The sequence below is a fragment of the Lygodium microphyllum genome, chromosome 17 (assembly GCF_053477565.2).
Source record: "Lygodium microphyllum isolate KBCC chromosome 17, Lygodium_microphyllum_v1.1.10, whole genome shotgun sequence".
In the NCBI taxonomy this organism is placed as follows: domain Eukaryota; kingdom Viridiplantae; phylum Streptophyta; class Polypodiopsida; order Schizaeales; family Lygodiaceae; genus Lygodium; species Lygodium microphyllum.
This window is the reverse complement of record NC_141151.1, coordinates 41,532,599-41,540,086: the sequence shown is the minus strand read 5'-3', so window position 1 is coordinate 41,540,086 and position 7,488 is coordinate 41,532,599.

Below are 7,488 nucleotides of genomic sequence, written 5' to 3'. Positions count from 1 at the left end.
AGATTTTCTTGTAGTAGAAACCCCTTTTCCTTAGTGTATCTCTTGGGGCTCCATGTTTTTGGTGTGCAGCCGAGGAAACTTGCCATCAACAAGCATCAGAAGAGGCTAAAAATCAAGGAAATGACATTGCCAAGAATAGAAGAATTCAATGGATGTTTGCAAATATCCTTCTTCCATTGTAGAGTTGGAGATTCTTATTGTCAAAGAAACTTTCTACAAGAATTTTATCTCACAATGGTGGAAACATATTACCATCATGATGCAAGCTCTATGTGGCGGACTATTTCCTCTTCCTGTTGAGGCAACAAAGACGTGCATCTTGGTGGAAATTTGTTTGGAAACAAACTCAAGAGCAGAAACAAAGAGAATGACCATCCATGGAAGATTTGGCATTCATTGAGAAGTTTTTATACATCATTAAGTGGGAGATCATGAAGAAGCTTCAGGAGTCGTGGTCTATGGAGGTTCACAAAAACAAGAAGGAAAAGAGTTGAAATTTGTTCGTGGATGCTCAACAGCAAGATACATGGGATGCTTGGTGTTCTGACAATCTTCTGTTTGTCCAATTAGCAACCCACTGGAAGTTGGTAGATAGAGTGTTCTTTACAACATACACTATTGAAACCATTAGAAGTTGGCATTTTTATAATGATGGCACAACAACGATCCTAAGAAGAATGAGTTTTGATACTTTCAGAACGGAATATCTCCCCCTTCATAGTGGTTTGAAAGCCAAATTCAGAGATGTTGAAAAGAAGGAAGTAGAAGAGATGTTGGCCAAAGAATCCTCAAAATACTGAAGTCCCTCTTTGATTCTATTCAGTTGAGTACAGACCAACTGGTTGGAGCCAACCCCCTGATGAATGATACAATCAAGAGGCAAGCGTTAGAACGAGTCTAGAGGTATGTGAGAAGAGAGAAGGCAAGAATCAAGGCTGAGAACGAGCTTGCAGCAGAAGCCTCCTTTGATGCCCTAAAAGCACTCTTTACAAAAGTCCCTATGGTGACTCAAGGTCACCTTCCTAGTCAGATTTGTCCTAGAAATATTGATGACAGGCCAGAAAATGTAGTTCCATTGCTAATTTTTAAGGGAGAGCTCAATGAAGACCCTGATCTTCATGTAGCAGAGTTTATGTAGCATGTGTGGCTAACAATACCAAAACCCCTGAGCATTGGTTAGCAATCTTCCCCGCCACTTTCAAAGGTGCGGCGTTTCAATGGTATGAGAGACAAGCAGCACGAAATTTTGGCACATGGGACGACCTGAAGTTGGCCTTCCTCACTAAATTCAGGCATGAAGGTTTTGAAGAGCGGATGCGAGAGGAGTTCATGAACCTAATTCAATCCTCTGGTGAAAAAGTAGAAGTTTATGTCTCAGAAATGGAATCCATCCTGAAGAGATGGACTAACCTTCATTTAGACGAAGGAATCCAGAAAGGAGTGTTCCTCAGAGGCTTACAACTAGAAGCCTGCAAGTTCATGGAATTGAGAAGACGAGTCAATTTGCAAGCTACAATGGAAGGTGCAAGATTGTATGACGAAGTTGAAGCAAGGCTGTCAATGACTCCAGGAAGAGGAGTCTTACCTCCTCCTGTGCCAGGAATGGTATACCCACCAAATGCAGTCCCACAGACAGTTCCTTACCCTTATCCCTAGATACAAACAGTGCCGCAATATAGTGCACCTAATCCATAGTGGTCGCCGCAAACGATAGTGCCTCAAATGATGGTTCAATCACAACAACAGTGGCCTCAAATAGTTCCTCCAATGGGGACTCAACAACAATGGAACCCTACCAACTGGAATCAACAACCCCAAGTCTCAACATGAGCTTTGAATCAGAACTAGAACAGAGGACCCTTTGGATCAACTCAACCAGTATATGTAGTAATTACAGAAGCTTCCCAAAACCCTACTACAAGTACTTCAGGAAGTGAAAATTTGAAGGACTACTTATCCAACCTTATGGATGTGATTATAGAGTAGCTACAGATGCTGAAGGTGAATACCACCAATATATCCACTCCTTCGGGAGGTGGGAGAGATGTGATGCATTCTAATACATGGTGCGGAAAGTGCCATCAAGTGGGACATTTAGCCACTGAATGTACCCAAAAACCAACCATTCTTGGTTAAGTACTTCCATGGAAACTGTTCAAATTTGTTTTTGTGTCAATGCCATAAGATTACATGAACAAACCCTATCCCCTAAAAAGGTTTAATTAAGGAAGATTTTTTTACATGTCACACTTAAAAGTGATAGGACTAATTAGACAACAAGTATGCCAAGTGAGGGAAGTGGAATGGCAGAACCCCCGACGGGTCTGTCCTATGGCAGGGTGGTCCCATAGAACTGGGAGGCTTCTCACAAGGTTTTATTGACAATCGATGCTTAGAAATCGTAAGGATAGAACCCTGATTCATGCCGTTTTAGGGGACCGGAATGGGACTATGCCCTATGGGCAGAGAGGTGGAGCGCCACATCCCTCTCATTTCCCATTCTCTTTGAACCAAGTGCGGCATGGGTTTACTTTGTCTTGGGTATCTCTGCATACAGTAGAATGTCCAAAACCCGATGCTAGAATACTGTTAGGAGACCTTGACCACTAGGGACTCAAGTTTCAGGTCGATCCTAGTGGGTTCGGCCGCAAACATTCCGTTTCGAGGTGGACTCGAGAAACCCTAGGCGACAAACCCCGTGACATTCCATGGGAGTGCCGAGCGGCGTCGCTTAGACTCGTCTCTCGATGGACTGCTAAAAATGTGCTTGGACATCCAATAGGTGGGCACGTTATAGTTGGTATCAGAGCCGACCTACCACTAAAACAATTAGGGAGAAAAATCGGGAAGAGTGAGGTGATATGTTCATTAGTAAATGTTTTTCTTTTATACTCACTTGTGGATTGATGCCACTTCTAGACTTACGAGGCATGGAATAGGTTCCTCATATTTTAGATCATGTTCATGACAGCTATGAAATCTTCAAGCTATCACAGACGATCTGACATGATGGGGATCCTGGATCGGCTCTACAACCCCTCACTGCTATATGTGGAAAGGCGTTGGACTTGGACCGCAGGTTACTGCTACATAGATGCCAACCGACTCACCTATCTTCCAAACAATCTAAAGAGGTTGAAGTGGTTGGAAGACTTAAAGATTATCAAGTTATTCATCTTCCATGATGCTCATGTGAACTTGACCCTACACATCAAACGCCGGAAAGTAGATTAGAACTGCTACATCTATGATGAGGTGGTTAAAATTTTACCAGCGGGGACAGAATTAAAATAATGGGGCAACACGAATGTCATGACTATCAGAAACAGGGATTTCTTGAACTTCCCATGACTATCATTTCCTAAGAATCCATTCCCCAAATCGATACTACTATTCTATCCGTGTAGCTAAATCCAATAGAGAATTATTAACCTGGCACTAATGTAACTCCTAAAAAGGAAAAAAATCATCTCAGCCAAACCCTATCCATTCCCGAATAATTGTACTTGAGGCTTACGTTTCCCTATGATTAAATAAGAATTTTATGTTCATCTGAATGGTTGCAATGGGAAAATATGTGCGCTTTGATTTAAGTTATGTAGGGCTGTGTAAATGCAAACCTAACATGGGAAATTTTAAATGACAATTAGATACATCCCCAAGCACAAATCCAGAACTCTGCTACCACACTGAGCTCAACAGAAGTACAAGAGAAGAAGTTTCTTCTCAAACAAATTAAGCCAATAGAATTTGATGGAAAGGGGAAGACTATTGAAGCCGATGCTGAAATATGGATTGAATCTATGGAAGATTATTTAGTGCAGCAGGAACAGCACATGTGAACTGAGCCATGATTGCTAAGCTCAAGCTCATCGCGGCGAGGCTAGGCTATGGTGGAAGCAATGGTGTAAAGACCAAGCAGTCAATGAAAGCACAATAACTTGGGAAAACTAAAGGAAGCAATGCAAGGGAGGTATATGCCACCTGCATATAGAACTTAGAAAATGAATGAGTTTTTTAAGTTGAGGCAGTTCGGCTTGTCTCTGGAAGCACACTTCTCGAAATTTGTTTATTTGCTAAAATATGCACCGACAATGAGCATTCCCCAACAGGTCTCAAAGTTTTGTGATTGCTAAATCCGACAATGAGCAAGATGCATTGATAAGAGCAGGACCTATTGCCCAAGAAGTCCAGCCAAAGTCCAGACCTTGGGCTTACAGAGACCAAAATCCAGGGATGTCGAGAGCTCAAATTAAAAGGGCGCAAGGATAGGGTAAAGGTCAACGGAAGAAGCTAAGAGCAAATACAATCAATAACTTTGTTCCCACTCAAAGAAGTGAACAAAGCTTGCATTGTTTTCACTGCAATGAACCCGAGCATTTCAAAAGGGAATGTCCCAAACTTCGCGGGGACCGCCGCTATGGGAAATTTGGAGGCCAAGCCAGGGCTACCCATGGCCGTGGTCATGCACTATTTGGAAGGGCAAAAACTTCCAATATTACCATTAAAGGATTAAATGAAGAAGAAGATCCACGCATGGAAGCCAAGATGGAGAGGGCAACCGTTCATGTTGCCCTCCATAAGAAGGGGCCAGACCACCAATTCTCGATGATTCAAGCACCATCAAACTACCAGGGTAAGGATTTCAAAACCCTGATTGACTATGGGAGAACTCATTCTCTCATCTCATCGATGTGTGCAAGAAGGTTAGGGATAGCCACTATAGATGCACCCACTTTGCTTGTCGAACTAGCAAATGGGCGAGAAGTCACTTGCACTAGACAAACTGCTAAGATGGAATTCCTACTCACAAATGAGCCCACAACTGTTAGGTTCAAAGTAATGAATCTATGTGTCCATGAATGTCTACCCGGGATGGATTGGCTAATCCCTAATGATGCTCGCATTCATTGTGGAAAGGGCCAAGTCTCCTTTCGGAATCGTAAGGGTGAGCTAGTTACAACATAAGGTGAAGCAGGTAAACCAAAGATCCAACTAGCTAAGGCAACACGAATAGTTCAAGGAATAAGGAAGGGGTTACCTGTCTACCTGATGAAGCTAAACAAACCCGATCAGGTGGAAGACACTAATGAAGAATCATCATGGCTAAAAGAATATGTGAATGTGTTCCTAGAGGAACTGACTGAATTACAACCACCTAGGGAAGTGGATCATGAGATAAAACTACTCCCAGGAGCTGCTCCAATTGCGAAAAGGCCCTACAAGATGTCCATTCTTGAGGCCATTGAGTTAAAGGAACAACTCAAACAACTAATGGACCAAGGGTACATACGCCCTAGCAGCTCTCCTTGGGGAGCTCCAGTCTTGTTCCAAAAGAAGAAGGATGGTACACTTCGTCTCTACATTGATTATAGAGGCCTGAACCAAGTAACCATAAAAAATAAATACCCCATTCCAAGGATATATGAGTTACTCGATCGACTGCAAGGAGCAAAAATCTTCTCCAAATTTGATTTAAGGTCATGGTATTATCAAATTTGCGTCAAAGATGAGGATATTCCAAAGATGGCATTCAATACCAGATATGGTCATTTCGAATTCACAATAATATCTTTTGGATTGACTAATTCCCCCGCCACCTTTAATAGGATAATGCAAGATATTTTTAGACCACACCTCGATGATTTTGTACTCGTCTTCTTTGACAACACCTTGGTTTATTCCAAGAAGGAGGCATATCATGAGTCCCAAGTTTGCATCGTCCTTGAGAGCATGAGGAATCAGAAGCACTATGCTAAGAAGAAAAAGTGTGCCTTCTTAAAAAGGCAGATTGAATATATTGGATTTATTGTGTCTAATGAAGGGATCTCTGTAGACCCTACCAACATTAAGGATGTCCAAGAGTGGTCTCCACCAACTATGATTAAAGAAGTGCGTAGCTTTCTTGGATTAACATGTTGGTACATGATCTTCATCAAGGACTATGCTTTGAACGCAACACCCCTCACTAATTTGCTGAAAAAACAAGTTGCCATAATGTGGACGCCCTCTGAACAAGAAAGTTTTGATCAACTCAAGCATAGCTTGGTGACAACACCAATTCTGAAGCTCCCTGACTTAAGCAAGGAATTTGATATATAGCAATTCAAGATTTTTTCTAGGTCTGCAATTCAATGTTACAACTCATAGAGGAGCTCCCACAAATGAAATAGCATAGTACAACCTTCAAGTACCTTCCAAAGTGTGTATGCAAGCTATAGATAACTTGACTAGTGATCATTTTACTCATTTGCAACCATGGGGAACAGTTTGGTAAACAGGTGCAAACGCATGATGCAGCGTGGGGGTGTATTCAAAAACCCTTCAACACACTAATGATCATTGATCTCTCTAATGTGATCAATGAAGGCTCCAAATGCTCCAGACAGGAGCAAGACAACCTCCAATAGCAATGGCAAGCCAAATGAAGCAATGCATATCTTCAACAAGAACAATGGCAGTCGAATGAGCCCCTCTTGTCAAGAACCTTGAATCTTCAAGTTCCAAGTATGCTTCACAAATGCTATCCACCAGAGCCCATTCATTGCTTTGATAGCATGTTAGAAGAGAGAGAGACAAAGAGAAGGGTTGGAGCAACTAAAAAGAGCCGTATGCTCTCACTCTTCATTATCTTCATATTTCATAATCCATATAACTAAGGTGAATACAACACTCTAAGGTGTAAGGTCTATAAGACCATTCACACCAAGTACATACCGACTTATTTAATGTCCGCATGTGGTACAGCTGGACAATGTCGAGTACACACAACCTAAAGATAGTAAAGTTAAGCTTAAAGTCTTAAAAATATCAACATGGCATTAGCATTCTATTCTAATCAATCAGCGTGAAATGCATTTCTGAAATATTCATTCATCCCCTTTCATGAAATGCACTTGGATGGAAATTTTGAAAGATCGGATAGGAAGAGGGTCTTACCAATGCAATTCAGTGACTCACTGATTGCTAGTACTTACCCTTTTACAATATTTCAAGCTTGGATAGAAGAATTTAGTAAATCAAATTAAGGTTATGCATCAAACTTGGTAAATGATATCTATGATGAAATATGATTGAACCAATGTTGAAATTCAATGAAATGGGATTTGATTAATAGCAAGAGCACTAATCTCTGATCTATTGATCCATTCAGAGAATTAATTGATCAATAATCTCTCATCAACAAGTGGAAAAGTGTAAGCAAGTGGATTATTGAGAGATTTTAGAGATTAAGCAGGAAAGATACCTTGATTAAGCTTGAAGAAGATGGTAAATGTCAACTCCAATCCAAATAATGGAAGAATCCTCTATAAGGCTTGAAAGATCCATAAAATCAGTCCATATAAGCTCCAATATGATCAAATTCATGAAGAATCAATTCCCTGAGCTTGCTTGAACACTTGAATACTAATTATTCAAGCCTCTTGAAGGAAAGCCCCAAAATAAACCTTCAATATGAGCTCCAAGATCCTCACTGAGCTGAAATCC